Source organism: Amblyomma americanum, chromosome 10, assembly GCF_052857255.1.
Source record: "Amblyomma americanum isolate KBUSLIRL-KWMA chromosome 10, ASM5285725v1, whole genome shotgun sequence".
Taxonomy (NCBI): domain Eukaryota; kingdom Metazoa; phylum Arthropoda; class Arachnida; order Ixodida; family Ixodidae; genus Amblyomma; species Amblyomma americanum.
In genome coordinates this window covers 80,379,858-80,387,403 of record NC_135506.1, presented here as the reverse complement: position 1 = coordinate 80,387,403, position 7,546 = coordinate 80,379,858, and positions in this window count along the sequence as shown.

Here is a 7,546-nt window from a genome sequence, read left to right as displayed (position 1 = left end):
GGCGCTTGACCCCACCAATGGCGAAGGAAGCGATGGCACCGAAGTAGCCCGCTTTTGAACTTGCTTATATAGGTTTCCTGTTTGTATGCAAGCAGAGTTGGTAACTTGCGTTGCACTGCATGCCAGCTGCATAAACCGAAGAAATCCTTTCGTTTATATTTTTTTTCAGATACCTTCATATCCCACAAGGCATTGTTGAGGGGAGTGGTACACACAAATAAATAACTGTTACAGGAGACAACGCATACAGTGTAAAAAGTTTTAAAAAATACCGGAAAATATACATAATTCGAAAACTTGAAACATGAAGTGAGTTAAACATGACACAATTAACAAGAAACGCTCAATCACTCAAAAGGAAGCGATACAAATTGGAAAACGCCACCATTAGTACAAATATATTTGCAGGAACACCGGGGGAAAATATACAAGAATTCGCATGATTACGAGGCAAAAGAAATGAAACCACAGCTACAGTAAGCAATATTGTGTTGATAACTTCTTCTTAAATTCATTAAACTCATTGGAAAGTGCAATATCCCCTGGTAATTGGTTCCAGTTCAACGATGTTTTTGGAATGAATGCATTCATGCAGGATTTTTTACGGCAGTGTGTAACGCCAATTTTGCATGGGTGATATAAGCGGGATGAAACATATGTTGGTGGCGTGAGTAATGTATCTTTAAGAGCAGAATTCATGTGGTAAATTTAAAAAAAAAACAAACACAGGCGTGATATTTTTCTGCGCGGGGAAAGGGGGTTAGTGACAATGTGTTTTTCATTTCTGTGACGCTGGACGAACTATCGCAGTTACGGAAGATGAAACGTGCTGCTCTGTTCTGTACGGCTTCTATGGCCTCGATAAGAGAGGTAGTGAAAGGGTCCCATACTCAGTTAGCATATTCTAATTTGGAGCGAACAAGCGATTGGTACAGAAGATGTTTAGCAGGTGTCGGGGAAAAGGAAAAATTTCGTTTTAGACATTCAAGCATTGTATTAGCAGACGCGATGATAGAAGTGATATGTGCTTTCATTTCTTTTCATTCATTTCACTTTATTTCCTTAAAGGCGCCTTGACTGGGGTATTACATAAGGGGTGGGAACTGAATAAAAAAAGCATTCTTACAATTGTACATAATTTTTTACCTTTTCAATGAAGTTGAATGAACAGGTCCTGGTAGCAATGTCGCCTGGAAGGCCGTTCCAGTCAGCAGCTGTGCGGAAAAAGAAGGAATTGGCGGAGGTGGGAGTGCGCGAGAGTCGACGAGACGAATGAAAATGATGACTGGTGCGTACTGAAATGCGTGCTGGGGGAGGGAGAATATAAGGAGTTGTGCGCATAGGGCTAATGAAGATTTTATGAAATAAACAGAGGCTGTAAGTGCGACGACGGAATGATGAGGGCGGTAAACCGGATACCATTTTCAAGGCGGAAACGCTTATGTCTTAAGCCTAGGATACGTGAATAAACCTGGCTGCGCGATTTTTCTCGGACTCAAGAGAATTATTGAGATAAGCTTGATGGGGATTCCAGACTGGTGATGCGAATTCCAAGTTTGACCTAACGAACGATTTATATGCTAGTAACTTTACATGTTGACGAGCGGGATGAAGATGTCGCTTTAAGAATCCTCACGTTCTGGTAGCAAATGATATTTTGTTAGTGGACATGCAAACTCCAGGAAGGATCACTAGAAAGTGATACGCCTAAATATTCGTAGGACTTCACTGGTTTATGGACACATCAAAGATTACGCAGGAACGAATAAGAGGATTATGACGGCGGTGGACAGATAAAGCTTGCACTTATGAGGGTTGAGTTCTATTAGCCATTGATTACAAAAGTTCCGGACAGCATTAAGATTACTTTGAAGAAATGCTTGGTTAGCGGGTTTAGTAACTGCACGATAAATTACACAGTCGTCAACAAACATGCGTATATTAGAGGTGAATTGTGATGGAAAATCATTAGCGTATATTAGGAAAAGTAGCGGGCGGAGTACAGATCCCTGAGGAACACCTGACATTACCGGAAGAGAATGAGAGTTTTTATTGTTAACAGAAACAAATTGGGAGCGATTAGATAGGATGGCTTCAAGCCACTTCATTATGTAGGGGTGCAAATTTCACCTGGAAAGTTTTGTCAGTAAGCGTTACTGGGGTACTTTATCGAATATCATTTGTAAAATTTATTAGCGGTATTTCACAAAAAAGCGCTTTCTAAAACCATGCTGGGCACGAGTGAAAAAGGATTGTGACTCAAGAAAGTTCGCTAGGCATGACAAGATGACATGTTCCCTTATCTTGCTAAGAATGCAGGTAAGTGATACTGGCCGATAGGTGAGGAATAGGTGCTTGTTGCCTAATTTATGAAGTGGAACCACCTTAAACAATTCCCAGTCGTCTGAAAGGTCACAACTTTGAAGGAATAGCTCCAATATTTTCGATACTATGATGGAAGAATATGTGTTAGTGTTTTTTTTTTAATTTTAGTGCTGATATTATTGAGACCAGATGAAGAGGATAACTTTAAACGATCTATGATGCTTATTATTCTTTCAAAGTCAAAACTAACGGGATCCATTGGAAGTATGATATTTTAAGTATAGTCTGGTAGTGATGCGCTAAAAGAGACAGAAAATGCATTAGGAAATGGGTAAATAATTACATTAGCACTGTCACTGCTAAGGATGGGATTTGACTGAGAATCCAGCAGAGAGATTGACGGCTGATCTGACCCATTAACAACGTTCCAGAATTTTTTATTATTAGTTAAAAGAAAAGATGGCAGTGCGGAAGTAAATAAATGTTATTTGGCATCTTTTAAAAATATTTATAAGCACTAACCTCGGCTCTTAGTGCTGACCAATGTTCTGATTTTCCCGACGACCTCGCCTTACGTATAACTGCTGTTTTCTCTTCCCAAGGCGTTTTAAGGAACGAGTGAAACGTGAGACGTACCACTAGTCGTGGTGATTTTGCTTGGGGTTTGCAATTCAATTAATTCATGCAGTTTTTTTTAAACATGCACCAGTTCATGTGAACAGACCGTTCGGCACATCCCGGGACGAAATCGTCGAGAAAAAGGTGGAGGCCAAGAATAATTGAAGAAAAACTTGCTTTAGCATATTGGCAAGTGGTTTTCGTTTTATTTGGCGTTTTATTCGACGGTAAATTCAACGTGATGTGCAGTAAACAAAGATCAGTCAGCCTGGAAAGTATTTTTTCTCGGAAACAAAATCTGGGGCGCTCCTTAGCAAAACGTCTAATACGTTAGAAATGGTAGCTGTTGTCCTTTTCGGCTGGGTGACCATTTGAGTTAGCGAGAAAGGAGCAGAGGGATTTTTTTGTTTTGGTTACACAACAGGTGGGCTGACAGTGAGTGAGGTGAAAAAACGCGAGATCTCGCAAACACTTGAATGTCTTGGTGATATGATCTGTATCTGGCTGTGCTGCAATCGAGAACTCCTGAAAGAAGGCCACTACTGTCGACGCCGCTGGGGTCACATGGAGACCCACGCACTTTGCACTGTCTATTCACCGTACCACTGCAGTGCTGCCGTTACATTGCCTAGACTATAATGACTAATGTGCTGAGTGCGGGCACCGGATTGGCAACGAATGCAATGCCTGCCTAAGGAGGCCCCTGCAGGTTGCGTGCTCAGCGCTGAATAGTCTGTTGACTGTGTAAATATTTAAGAACTGCTTAGGTATAAAATACAGGCAAGTCTCACAAAAACATAAGATTTTTCAATGCTACACGCACCCGGCTAGAGCAGACAAGCAGTGGGATCTGCGTCACATGCTGCATTCACGGCGGTGAGCACATGCACAATCTAGGATGTGTGATGCAGGGCAGTTTGATGTATTCGTTCATTGAGTGATTGATTGATTGGGGTTTTGTGCGCAAAACCAATGTCATGCTTTTTCTTTAGCCAGACCGCAGTGATTAGCTCTGGGTCAACTTCTACCGCTGGCTATTTTAATGTAAGGAATGCGGGTCTTTTCATCAACACTCGGGACACTCAATCTGCGAGGATTACGCATAGATTATCAGGTACTGTCTGTTCCAATTTATCATGCTTATGTTTGCTCTTGGTTCTGACGCTTGCATTCTACTTCCTTGTTTTTTCACTTTTCTTCCTGAGATTACAACAAATTTATATTATTTGTGATAACAATGCTAACCCCTCCCCCCATAATACCCTCATAACGATTGCCTGGGGAAGGGTAAGAGGGCGTAATCTGAATGAACATGTCTAAGAGAGAGACTACATGTAGTGATGTAGCTTTGGCAGTATGCCTCGCTCTCACTTCTCTTTCCTCTGTATTTTATGTACTTTGGAAAAGGAAATCTTAACAAATAAATCTTAAAACTAAAATAAATTTCTGTTTTTATACTCAAAGCATGCACTGAAGCTTCGCAAGTGCAGTGTTCAAAACATTTGTGAACGAAACTAAGCTTTCCCCAAATATCTCATTCCTGCTAAAACATGAACAAAATCCATAAAGAACTACGTTCCACGCTTATTAAAAGGGCGTCATTACTGTTAGGTGGCTCGAACTGGCACCACTCATTCATAACTGGGTTCACGTTCACTGCCATAATCGGTAGCCAATTAAACACTGCAATTCGCACATGGTTTTCTTTACAAGGTGCCTAAAAGTTCTGCCAGGGCAAGCGGGTTTTCTCTTTTTTTTGCTACATAGCACGTAACATAGTATAGCAGGACCGTCCCTAGTTTTGTCTACCTATCATGTGAACTTTTAGAAAAAGCTGTTCAAGTACTGCACCATACTCGCATCCGTCATCGATGTAAATCGTCTACTGAATCTAGAAAGATTTTTGTCCTGCTTGAGTAGCTTGCTCTGAACAAGGCTTGCAATACACATTGTGAACCGTTGTCTCCATTCGGTGAATTTTGTATAATTTAGACCCGTTATGGAATGGTGACACACGGCAGAAGCATGTCTTGATGCAAACGAAATTATTTTAGTATCTTTAACTCGGAACTAATCATGTTAATGAAAACACCGCTGCACCTAATTTTGACTGCTATGCTTGCATTTTTGGAGCTGATGATGCTTGAGTAGTGAAGTGGGGTGGTTGGCTCACGCCAAAGATCAATGTAAAACAGCACAGAGCAATAATGTGGAGTGATGAGACAAAGCGCAGCCTGTTTGTCTCTTCACGCTGTGTCATCCCTGCGCTCCTTTACATTTATCATGTGTGGAACCTTCAGCAACATGGCACCGAGTAGGTGCATAAGATACAAAATGGCAGGCAGGTTGTGGGAAACAGCCACCATGAATGACATGCCTGAAGTTGAGAGGCGAGCGATAGCGGTGAACCCTGTGACTGACAATGGATGGACGGCGCCTGCTTAGTCGACATCCGCTAGGGGCTTTGCCGTTGTTTATCCTTTTGCTCCACTCTCCTGACATGCAGCACCCTCTGTCGACGGCGCCAGCCTCTCGCACAACAGAGGGCAGGCACTCAGCACACTAATCAGTATACTCCATGCAATATAGTGCTGTGGAATGTGCCATAGAAGAAGAAATTCAAATATAAATTACTTAGTGGTCTTGAATACCATGAGGTTCCTCCACGTATAAAAATGTCTAACGCATCAAAACAATAAAACATGCAAGCAAAAATTTTGTGTTTATAGTCCTTGAAGCACCGCTACTTAAGTGTTGATGCTGCAATGTCACCACCAATTTTATTCAATAGATGAACCCTGCATTCTGAAAGTATTATATACAGTAGGGGGAGGGATAAAACTAAAGTTCATAAACAAGACGAAAAACACAGATTGTGCACAATGTGTAAAAGTTCAAAGAATACTTGTACATCAATTTACAGAAATAGTCTAGAGCCGTCAATACACCAAACGCTAGTGAGAATGGATCTTTAACCATGGTTAGTAGCAAATATGCAGCATATGGCAAGCGGGCCTGTGGCACTGCAGTGAGCGGTAGATTTATGAATTTCATTCATAAATAATAATATGCATGTAAGATGGTGAGGCTCTTGTAATGTAAAACTAGCACTCGCTATCTTGTAAAACGTCTTTGTCTGCATGCTCAGATCCTCAGATTTTACCACAAGGTCATCCTGACCCGCCGCGGTGGCTCAGTGGTTAGGGCGCTCGGCTACTGATCTGGAGATCCCGGGTTCAATCCCGACCGCGGCGGCTGCGTTTTTATGGAGGCTAAACGCTAATACGCCCGTGTGCTGTGCGATGTAAGTGCACGTGGTGGTAAAAACGTTTATTTCCTCTGAAAAGAGGGAGTTACATGGAGGGTGCTCTGGAGTCAGGCTTAGTGCCCTTCCCCTCACAATCACTAGGTGGAGTCCCTAGTACGGGACCCCAGTGGCTTCCGCTGCCGCCATAGCTCGTTCGACCATCGCCTTTTGGGCTTTCAGGTCGCAACAGGCGAGTAGGGTCGCCTCCCAGTCCTCCCGGGTGGGGTTTGGGTTTGGAGTAAAAGCAGGGTTGGAGGGGCACGCCCACACCATGTGGTAGAGGTCCGAGGACCTCTCCCCACAGTGCGGGCACTCCCCGGAGAAGGCAGTGTCAAAGTGCTTTAGCGAGGCCGGGCACATCATGGTGTTCGTGACAAGGCGGAGGAAAAGGCGTTCCTCCGCTCTCGTTAATCCTTTACACGGGTGGGGGTACAGTTTATGTCTATCTTTGTACAATTGCGTTATTTCCTTGTAAGTGTAGGTCGGCGTGGCTTCCGCTACTTCTTCAGAGGAGGCGCGGGACGAGGTTGCCCGGTTAGAGAGCGCGCGGGCGGCTGCATCTGCTGCCTCGTTTTCTCCTAGCCCCGAGTGGGCCGGAGCCCAGACCATGAAGCGGTGGGATGGACCTCCTACGTACGAGCTGTTTTGCAGTAGCCGGTAGGCCAGGTACGGGACCCAGCCCTGTTGGACGTTCCGACACGCCCCTCGCGAGTCGGTTATGATTGTCTTGGAATCGGAGTGTGTTGCCGCTAATGCGATGGCGACTTCCTCTGCTTGAGTGACGCTTCGGGCTTTGAAGGTGAGCCCGTTCACCGTTTTGGACTCGTGGATCACTGCCGCCGTGTACCACCCGCCTTGGTGCGGGCCGGATGCGTCCACGTAGTATACCCCGGGTTTCCTTCCGTAGTGGTGAGCTAAGGCCTCTGCCCTGGCCTTGCGTCTACCCTCGTGGTCGTCCCTGGAAATCTTAATTGGGAGTGGTCTTACGTGCAGGGCGTAACGCCACTCCTGAGAGAGTCTTACTCTCTCCTCGGTTAGAGTCGTGTGTTCTATGTGCAGACGGGCTAAAAGGCGGCGTCCTGACGGCGTTTGCGATAATCGCGTGTATTGACCTGTGAGGTGGGCTTCTCTAAGTTCATCGAAGGAGTTCGTCATACCCAGACCTTGGAGTCTCAGGTTAGATGTGGTTATCGGGAGGTCGAGGGCCTTCTTCGCCATTTTGCGTATTATCACCTCGATGATGTTCTGGTCGTGTTTGTTGAGGTGGAGATAGGGGGTCGAGTGCAGGAGCCTGCT